The sequence below is a fragment of the Sinocyclocheilus anshuiensis genome, unplaced genomic scaffold, assembly GCF_001515605.1.
Source record: "Sinocyclocheilus anshuiensis isolate Anshui unplaced genomic scaffold, SAMN03320099.WGS_v1.1 scaffold2032, whole genome shotgun sequence".
NCBI lineage: Eukaryota > Metazoa > Chordata > Actinopteri > Cypriniformes > Cyprinidae > Sinocyclocheilus > Sinocyclocheilus anshuiensis.
In genome coordinates this window covers 145,493-154,814 of record NW_015558648.1, presented here as the reverse complement: position 1 = coordinate 154,814, position 9,322 = coordinate 145,493, and positions in this window count along the sequence as shown.

The window sequence follows — 9,322 nt, the reverse complement described above, 5'->3', positions numbered from 1 at the left end:
AAGACTATAGAATCTAGCGAACGTGTTAGGGGTCGCCCAGCCCGCAGCTCTACAGATATCCGCCAGCGAGGCGCCACGAGCCAGCGCCCAGGAGGATGCAACACTTCTAGTTGAGTGAGCTCGCAACCTGAACGGGCAGGGCACACCCTGTGCCTGATAAGACAGGGTGATTGGCATCCACAATCCAGTGGTCCATCCTGGTTAGAGACGGCCTTCCCCTTCTGCCAGCCTCTGTAACAGACAAAGAGCTGGTCTGAGGTCCTAACCGAAAATGCGTGCAGGTCCCCTACCCTCTTGATGGAGGCCAGTGCAAGCAGGAGCAGAGTTTTCATTGATAGAAACTTCAGCTCAACTGACTGCAAAGGCTCAAGTGGGCCCTGCTGTAGTGCTTTGAGCACTAGAGACAGGTCCCAAGAGGTTATAGAGGGGACCGGGGAGGATTTAATCTTCTCGCCCCCCTAAGGAACCCGATAACCAGGTCATGCAGATCATGCAGGGAGACAGCCTTCGCTCCAACCCTTCTGCAGAAAGGAAAGCATGACCCTTTCTCGGTGAGAACACCACTCGACGAACAGGTTCCACTTCAAGGCGTAAGCTTTTCTTGTAGACGGTGCTCTCGCCGAAGTGATGGTGTCCAGTGCGTCCTTGCCGAGTGTTCCATCGGTCAGGGAGTAAAAAAACTGGCAGTGAGAAGTCTCTGGAGACGCAAACAGGTCTACCTGAGCTGCTCCGAAACGTCTCCAAATCAGCTGGACTGTCTGGGGGTGGAGACGTTTCGCCATTCTCCTGGGAGCGTAGCTCGTGACAGCTCGTCGGCCGTACGGTTGAGCAGACCTGGAATGTGAATGGCACGAAGTGACCTCAGAACCTTCCGACTCCAAAGAAGTTGCTAGTTGCGACGGGAACGCAGACCACCTTGTCGCTTGATGTACGCAGTGGTCGTCGTGTTGTCCGTTCGGACCAGCACGTGCTTGCCTCGTAAGCACCCTTTGAGATGGTTCAAGGCAAGGCGCACCGCTAACAACTCTAGGCAATTGATATGCCAGTGCAGTTGGGGGCCCGTCCATACCCCCGACACTGTGTGCCCGTTGTATGTGGCCCCATGCCACCAGCCGGTGGTGGAGGCATCCGTGTAAACCACAGCATGCCTGGAGACCTGTTCTAGGGGCACCCCTGCCAGGAGAAACACAAGGTCTGACCATGAGGTGAAGGTTTGACAACAGGCCGCTGTAACTTGGACCCGGTGAGTGTCGCGCTGCCACGCCCACCTCATGAAGCCATGAAGCCTGTGCTGAAGCGGTCTCAAATGAAGCAGCCCCAGCGGTGTAACTGCCGCTGCAGCTGCCATACGCCCCAGGAGCCTCTGAAATTGTTTCAGTGGGACCGCTGTCCTGCCCTTGAATGAATTAAAGCAGTTCAGAACCGACTGCGCATGTTCCTCTGTAAGGCGTGCTGTCTGTTTGACCGAATCCAACTCTATACCAAAAAAAGACTCTGCATCCCGAAGGGCAAGATATGCATGTCCTTCTAACGCGAACTGCAGAAATGGTCTGTGGCGTGGAAGGATCGACACATGAAAGTACGCATCCTTCAGGTTGATTGCTGCAAACCAATCTCGGGGACGGATGCACGGTAACCGGTGAACCATTTGAACGGTTCACCGGTGAAGGGCCCGGTTCAAGACACGCAGATCCAAGATGGGTCGTAACCCACCGCCTTTCTTGGGTACAATGAAGTACGGGCTGTAAAACCCCATCTTCATATCGGCTGGAGGGACCGGCTCTATCATGTCCTTCGCCGGTAGGACTGCAATCTCCGCACGCAAGACAGGAGCATCGACAGCCTACACTGCCGTGAAGCGGATGCCACTGAACTTGGGGGGACGCTGGGCGAACTGAATCGCATAGCCGAAGCTGATGGTCTGCAGAAGCCAGCGAGATGTGCTGGGTAGCGCTAGCCAGGCACCCAGATACCGTGCAAGTGGGACCAGCGGAACACCACTATACTCGGGCGGCTTGTGGGCGGACCGAAGAGGGGTCTGAGTGTGTGGTGCAACTCTTACCTGGTTCCACAGTTTGGCAGAGGGTGCGTGAGTAGGGCCTTTGTTGACGCTCTCGAACCGCCCGCTGCTGCCTGCTGGTAACGGAGGAGGATGAGTGTGGTCCGGTGTTGGTCCGTCCGTGACTCTCCGTGCCCTCCTGGGACCCAGAGATAGATAAAATTTGTCGAGAATTTGGGTGCCATCGACCGTGAGGCCAACGGCCGGGGAAAACGAAACAAAAGGTTCTCCACCCAGTGGTGCGTTCACCATCTCCCGAAGAGCAGATCCCTCCATCTCTGGGTCGCCCGTCTCAGGGCCGCTTGTTCTTCTGTTTACCGCCAGGTTTGACAGGGGCCTGGACGGGCGGGGCGGCCTGCCTACGCCCGGCTCCACGGGGCAGCTTGACTGGAGGTTGCTGCGGATGCGGCGCGGGAGCAGGGGCGGATGCAGGGGGCTGCCCTTGGCGATGAGCAGGCTGGGGCGCTGCGGCCGGTGGACCGGTGGAGGCAGCAGCTGCCTGCCGGGGCAGGATGTGACGAATCGCCTCAGCCTGCTTCTGTGCAGCCGAGAACTGCTGGGCAACGAAGTTGTCTGGGACACAGGGGCATTGAGGAATCGTACTTTGTCGGCATCCCTCATGTCAGCCAGACACAGCCAGAGATGGCGCTCTTGGACCACGAGTGTGGACATCGCACGACCCAGAGAACTCGCTGTGACCTTCGTCGCTCTGAGCGCGAGTTCAGTGGCGGTTCGGAGCTCTTTCAGAACTTCCGGATCGTGACCACCCTTGTGCAGGTCCTTCAGTGCCTTGGCCTGATGGACTAACAGCTGTGATGTGACGTGACTCTGGACGAACAGCTGTGATGTGACGTGACTCTGGATGATCAGCTGTGATGTGACGAGACTCTGGACAAACAGCTGAGACGTGGCGAGGCTCTGGCAGATCAGCTGTGACATGTCGAGGCTCTGGCAGATCAGCTGAGACTTGACTTGACTCAGGAATGGAAGCTGTGACTTGACTTGACTTATGAAGATCAGCTGTGACTTGACTTGACTCAGGAATTGAAGCTGTGACTTGACTTGACTCATGAAGAACAGCTGTGACTTGACTTGATTCATGACGATCAACGGAGACTTGACTTGCCTCATGATGATCAACGGTGACTTGACTTGCCTCATGACGAGCAACGGTGACTTGACTTGCCTCATGACGATCAACGGTGACTTGACTTGACTCTGGAAGATCAATGGTGACTTGACTTGACTCATGAAGATCAACGGTGAATTGACTTGCCTCATGACGATCAACGGTGACTTGAATTGACTCAGGAAAGACAGCAGTAGCATGACACGGCTTTGTTTTTAATGCCATTTTATGAGCGAATGCATTGTCTTGTTTCTCCGCGACACCCACAGTAAACGCTGAACCAACAGTCCACAAAACATAATCCAAAAAATTACTCATGCAGTCCGGTAATTCTGAGCCATTAGCCAAAACCAAATATTCCGCAATGTAACCCTCAAGTGATCGTGTGCCCTGCTTGAGAGCTAGTAGCAGAATCGCTGTGTTCATACCTGGCCAATGTCCTTCGGAAAAGCCGCTGGATCCTTGTTTGGCCAAGTATTCTGTTACGGGGCGAACGAGACGTGAGATGTGCGGATCCATCTGCAGGTTTTTATTAGACAGAGAGGTGGTCATAACAGGCATGGGTCAAACAATGGCAAACAGGTATATTTCGTCATATTATGTTCTTCAAAGTCATATAGGTGCAGCATAATGAGAGTAAATAACTAAATTTTTGGGTGAACTGTGCCATTGTTTCGGAGTGACAGAGACGTGAAGTGAGCAGATCCAAATGCGAAGCTTTATTCAAAGACATGGTTATGAAACAAGCGAGGGTCAGACAATGGCAAACAGGTATATTGAGGGCAAGACACAAGAGTAGTCCAGTAAACAGGCGTGGTCGATCTCCGGCAAACGTAATCCTGAGGGCGAGGCAAACGGGGAATCCACAAGACGAGCTAGAGTCCAGGCGAGGTGCAAACACAGTCCGAAACAGCAAGGCAAAGGGTAAGTCCAGAACAGGCTATAAACTTCAGGGCAGGCAGAGATCAGACAAAACAAGATCACAGGCAAGGATCAAGACACGGATAAACAGACTAAGAACAAGACTATACTAGATTCAGAAACTTGGAATGGCTCTGTAAAGTAGCTATCACTAGATGAGAGATAAACACTAAACAATACTCGGCGTTGAATGGTGGTGTGAGACTGATTTATATAGTATGTGTTATTGGTAGCAGCTGTGTGTGATTGGTTTTGATTTTGATATTCTAGGTATTATCAAATGGCCAGAGTTTTGAGATCGCAGCGGACGTGAAGGACAATAATGCGAAATGAGCTTGCTCAAGTATTGAGGAGCCAAACCATTCAGGGCTTTATAAGTAATTAGCAAGATTTTAAAATGTATTCATTGTTCAATAGGGAGCCAGAGCAGAGTTGACAGAACCGGGCTAATATGGTCGTACTTCCTGGTTCTGGTAAGAACTCTAGCTACATTTTGGACCAGCTGGAGTTTGTTTATTAAGCGTGCAGAGCAACCACCCAATAAAGCATTACAATAATCTAACCTTGAGGTCATGAACACATGAATTAACGTTTCTGCATTTTACATTGAGAACATAGGTCGTAATTGAGATATATTTTTAAAGTCCTCCTGTAGTCAAATATTTTATCCCTTAAAACTTATCTTTGATCATCAAAATGACATATTTAAATGTTTTTTCTTGTGAAAATACTTTTCTCGTGCCTTAAAATAGCTTGGATGTAACTCTACACCCTTGCCTCATTTACTATACGCTAATCTATGAATATGCAAATCAGTCCCGCCTCCACTCAGTCACGCCAGCTAACGCCTCCTGATCCACTGAACTGTAGTAAACGCAAAACAATGGCATACACGGATAATGACAGATAAAACTATGTTTTTACTAGCGGACAACTACAGTGAATACTGTAACATTCGTTAAAGTTACTTACTTGACGATGATGTGTCCTAAAATGCCTTGAAGACTTGAATGCAGCCGTTTGTGATTCTTAATTCTCGCCCGCGAGCATACGCCGATGTGGGAGAGGTGGGTCTGACTGAAACTACAGTTTTAAGGAGAAAATACTCAGCAATGGTGTTGATTAATAGATTGGCACATGGTTTGTCTAAAAGCATATTAAAAAACACCGCATAGACAAATAAACAACATAAAAAACTTGATTTTCTCTACAGGGAGACTTTAAGATGGAAAAATGTAGTTTACAAATGCTAGAAACTTGGTTTTCAAAGGAAAGACTGCTATCAAATAGCACACCTAAAAGAGGTTGAATCTGAACTCTGCAGGGCTCTGGCAACTCCAGGAATTGAGTTTGACACCCCTGATATAGGGCCTTAATCAGAATGATATTGAGATATCAATATATATTTACAGGCTTGCAAACTTTGGAAAAAGAATATATATATATTTTTTTTACTCAGACAGGTATGTTTTATGCAATTCGTTTGATGTTATGGATGTTTTTGCTGATCTCACAATCAAACTCATGTTTTTGGTCCAGGAGGTACTGATATTCAGGAAGCTTCACTGATCCTTGTGCCAAATCACAATATGGATGATATATAAAACAATAAATATCACGTCAGCATTTACTGCACTCCTCTCTCAGGTTATCATATGGTGAATAAAAGTAGCTTCTGCCTATGGGACTAAATTACACATCATGTGTTATTATTGTGATTAGAGCAACACCCTTAGATCAAATCCTGAACAATTCCTGAAATTGACAGTTACTTGCAGACTTAATGGCTGCTAATTTTTCATAGCTCATGGTAGTTGTGTCACAAGGGCTTGCAAATGTTTCAAAGAAGTAATAGCAAAGCATATCCGGAGCCCTTGAATTGGGTTGAATATGACGTTTACTAAATGACCAGTACTACAGAACTAGAGCTGCACGAATCTGGATAAATTGAGAATTTATTTATTTTTTTAGGGGTTCAAGTAGGGCTGGGCGGTATATCGAGTTTGTACGATATATCGATATTTTCTTTATAAGCAATTCGATATGAGGCAATACCGTTATAGTTTGATACGAGCGCATCTGAAAATATAGCGGAGGACACAGACTGAGCTGCTGCGGAGAAAGTGCATAATCCAATTTGTTCTAAACATGTGACAAGCTTCATATTAAAGCCTTTAAAAACTGGTAAGACATAGTTTATAGTTTCGTTTTGCATATTAGTTTAAGCGGCTTGGCCCGTCAGATGCTCTGACAGAAATGCTGCGTGTGCCGCTGACAGAGACAGGCTACTCGCGCTGTTTAATGTGTTTAAGATGTGCTGTCTTCCTGAATGCATAACTTACATTTCACAGGTATATTCTCCATCTGTAAATGTTAGAAAGCCATGGAAATATTTCCATTTTGCTGTCAGAAGTGCATGCACGACTCATGAGCCTTCTGCTTTGCGATTCTCCGCTAAACTTCATAGACAGACTTCATGTAGAACAAGCGCCGCCGTGCGAATGTGCGCTAAACAGACAGCTCAATTAAATAGGAGCGCAATAATTCTGACTAAAATATACATTTCGCTGAAATATTTGTAGTTGGATAATAAATGTGACATGTAGAATTTTAAATCTACAAGTAAGTCTATTTATGATGGCACTGACTGTAATGTGACTGTAATGACGTAATCAAAATAACCAAACACAACTCTGTGCTTTTGTTCTCATTTATTTTCATTTTTAGTTTAGTAAATTTATCTTCCACTTTAAAAGCCTTATTTTTTTTTTAATGAAAGTGACGTGACATGTGGCCAAGTATGGTGACCCATACTTGGAATTAGTGCTCTGCATTTAACATTTAACCCATCCAAAGTGCACACACACAGCAGTGGGCAGCCATTTTTTTTGCTGCGGCGTCTGGGGAGCAGTTGGGGGTTTTGCTCAAGGGCACCTCAGTCGTGGTATTGAAGGTGGGAGAGAGCGCTGTACATTCACCATTCAACTTTTTTGGATTGCAATGTGATTTTAACCCTTTTTTGCACATAAGCCCATAGGTTCAAGCCCTAGGTTCAGCCCTAGGTTCAAGCGCGTAGCTCTGAAACCCTATTGTAATTGTAAGAATGGCCAAGGATCAGCAATCTCCACCTAAAACTGATCTGGCAGACCAAACCGTAAGTTGTAGAGACTTGAAACTTGGAGGGATGGTAGTACTCACACAATCTACAGCTCGCAAGAGTACGAAATCGCTCATAACTCCTTTAGGTATTTGGATTTTTTGAAAAACCTACTTTTGCAAACTAGTCCTAGGTTTTTCGACCGATCAGAACGAAACCAGTGCAGAAAGATTTTCTGGATAGTGCATATCAATAATTAACAAAAAAGTTGAACTTTCAGCTCACTGTCGCAAAAGGACACCAAAACATTTGAAAGGGGAGGGGCCACTTTTACCAAAATGACTATAACTCTTGAACAGAATGAGATAGATATCTTGATATCCAATCAAACCAATCCAACCAATCAGATATCACCAAACTTGGTACAGATGTGTATGAGCTCATTCTTTGGTCAAATAAAAAAACTGCGGAGCTTGGCCACATGGTGGCGTTGGTGGCTTAAAAATGGCTATAACTACGCAACTGTTGGTCCAATCAATTTGAAACTTGGTATGCAGTGTCTTTGTCCAATGCACCACATGTGTCTATGAGGACATTTGCATATCTAAAAAAAATGGCCGCCATCGGCCAATGAATTTTGAGCACCTATTAGATAAGGTTAATGGAGGCCGATCGGAAAGATACTCAGTGGGCATGTTTGATTCATGGCCAGGGGTGATTCTAGGATTTTCATTTTGGGGGGCTCAGCCCCCAGTGAGGGTATAATAATAAAAAATAATAATACATAAATAAAATAAAATAAAATGTTTGGCTATTAGGGTAAAGCTACTATTTGAGTACTGAATAAGACAAAGTCTTAAGTCTTCCTGATCTCACACACACACACACACACACCTGTTTTACTGTACAAACACAAAATTTAACTGTTTCCTACAAACCTCTTTCTATGCTCAAATACAAACAGAAAAAAAATTAACCAGGAAACAACACATAACTTTCATTATCCATATTAGCAATATAAACAACAGCTATGAGGCTGGACAATGGATTAAACTATGTGGGTGCTGATTCACTTTCAAAACGTAAAAAACAAAATTATCAGTGTCAATCAGTGTCTTTAATCATTTCTGTGCATGACTGTATGGTAGTTAATGCCACATGCACTGTAATATATTTTATATTTAAAGTTACATTTTCAAATGAAAATAGCAACATGATCGTTTTATAAAGTATGCGTTCATATGTGTTAAGGGCTAGGCTACATTTTCGCTGGAGGAAACAACTGTGGTGTGATGAGGGGTGAACGTAGCGAAAACTTTACAGTAGATGGAAAACCGATTGCTCCACCATGAAATTCTGTAAACTGTATTTATGACAAAAAACTGCACAGATGCAGAATCTATTGATAAACACACACCTGGTCCTCTGTTTCTCGCTCTGCACCGCCGTGGTCTGCAGATTGAACAATGCGCTGAAAGGCGAGGAGGAGCCGAAGTCTGCGCCGTTTTCATTTGAAATTTAAAGGGGACTGAAGTGATCACGAATTCTTGTTCACTTTATAGAGCTAATCACAAAATTTTTAGGGGGGCTGAGTGGTAATTTTAGTGGGGCTAAAGCCCCCCCTAAAAATGGCCTAGCGACGCCCATGCTCATGGCCCTAATGGTCTGTAGGAATTTTGAAAGAAATCATCCTCTAGTTAACGAGATTTATGCCGCTGTAATCATGTGGTGTTTCACACACCCACACAATATTCATATCATTTGATAGATATCCTCATACTGAGCAACTTTGCCACCACTGCTGTCAATCAAAGCGTTCCTTAAATATGCTCAATTATGTTAAAAACCTACTTTAGTGAACTAGTTCTAGGTTTTTCATTCAAACTCAATAAAACCACTGCACTACAAATCTCTGGACTCTCTAGATCAATAATTATCAAAAGAAATGTTGAATTTGACTCTTTGGGTAGCTATAATGGGATCCCAAAATATAAATTTACCCAAAAGCCTATAAATCCTAAACAAAACTCAAAACTTCACGAAACTGGGTGAGCACATGCATCACATTTGTTTTATAGAGATTGGACCATAGGTGGTGCTATAACGGTTAAAAAGG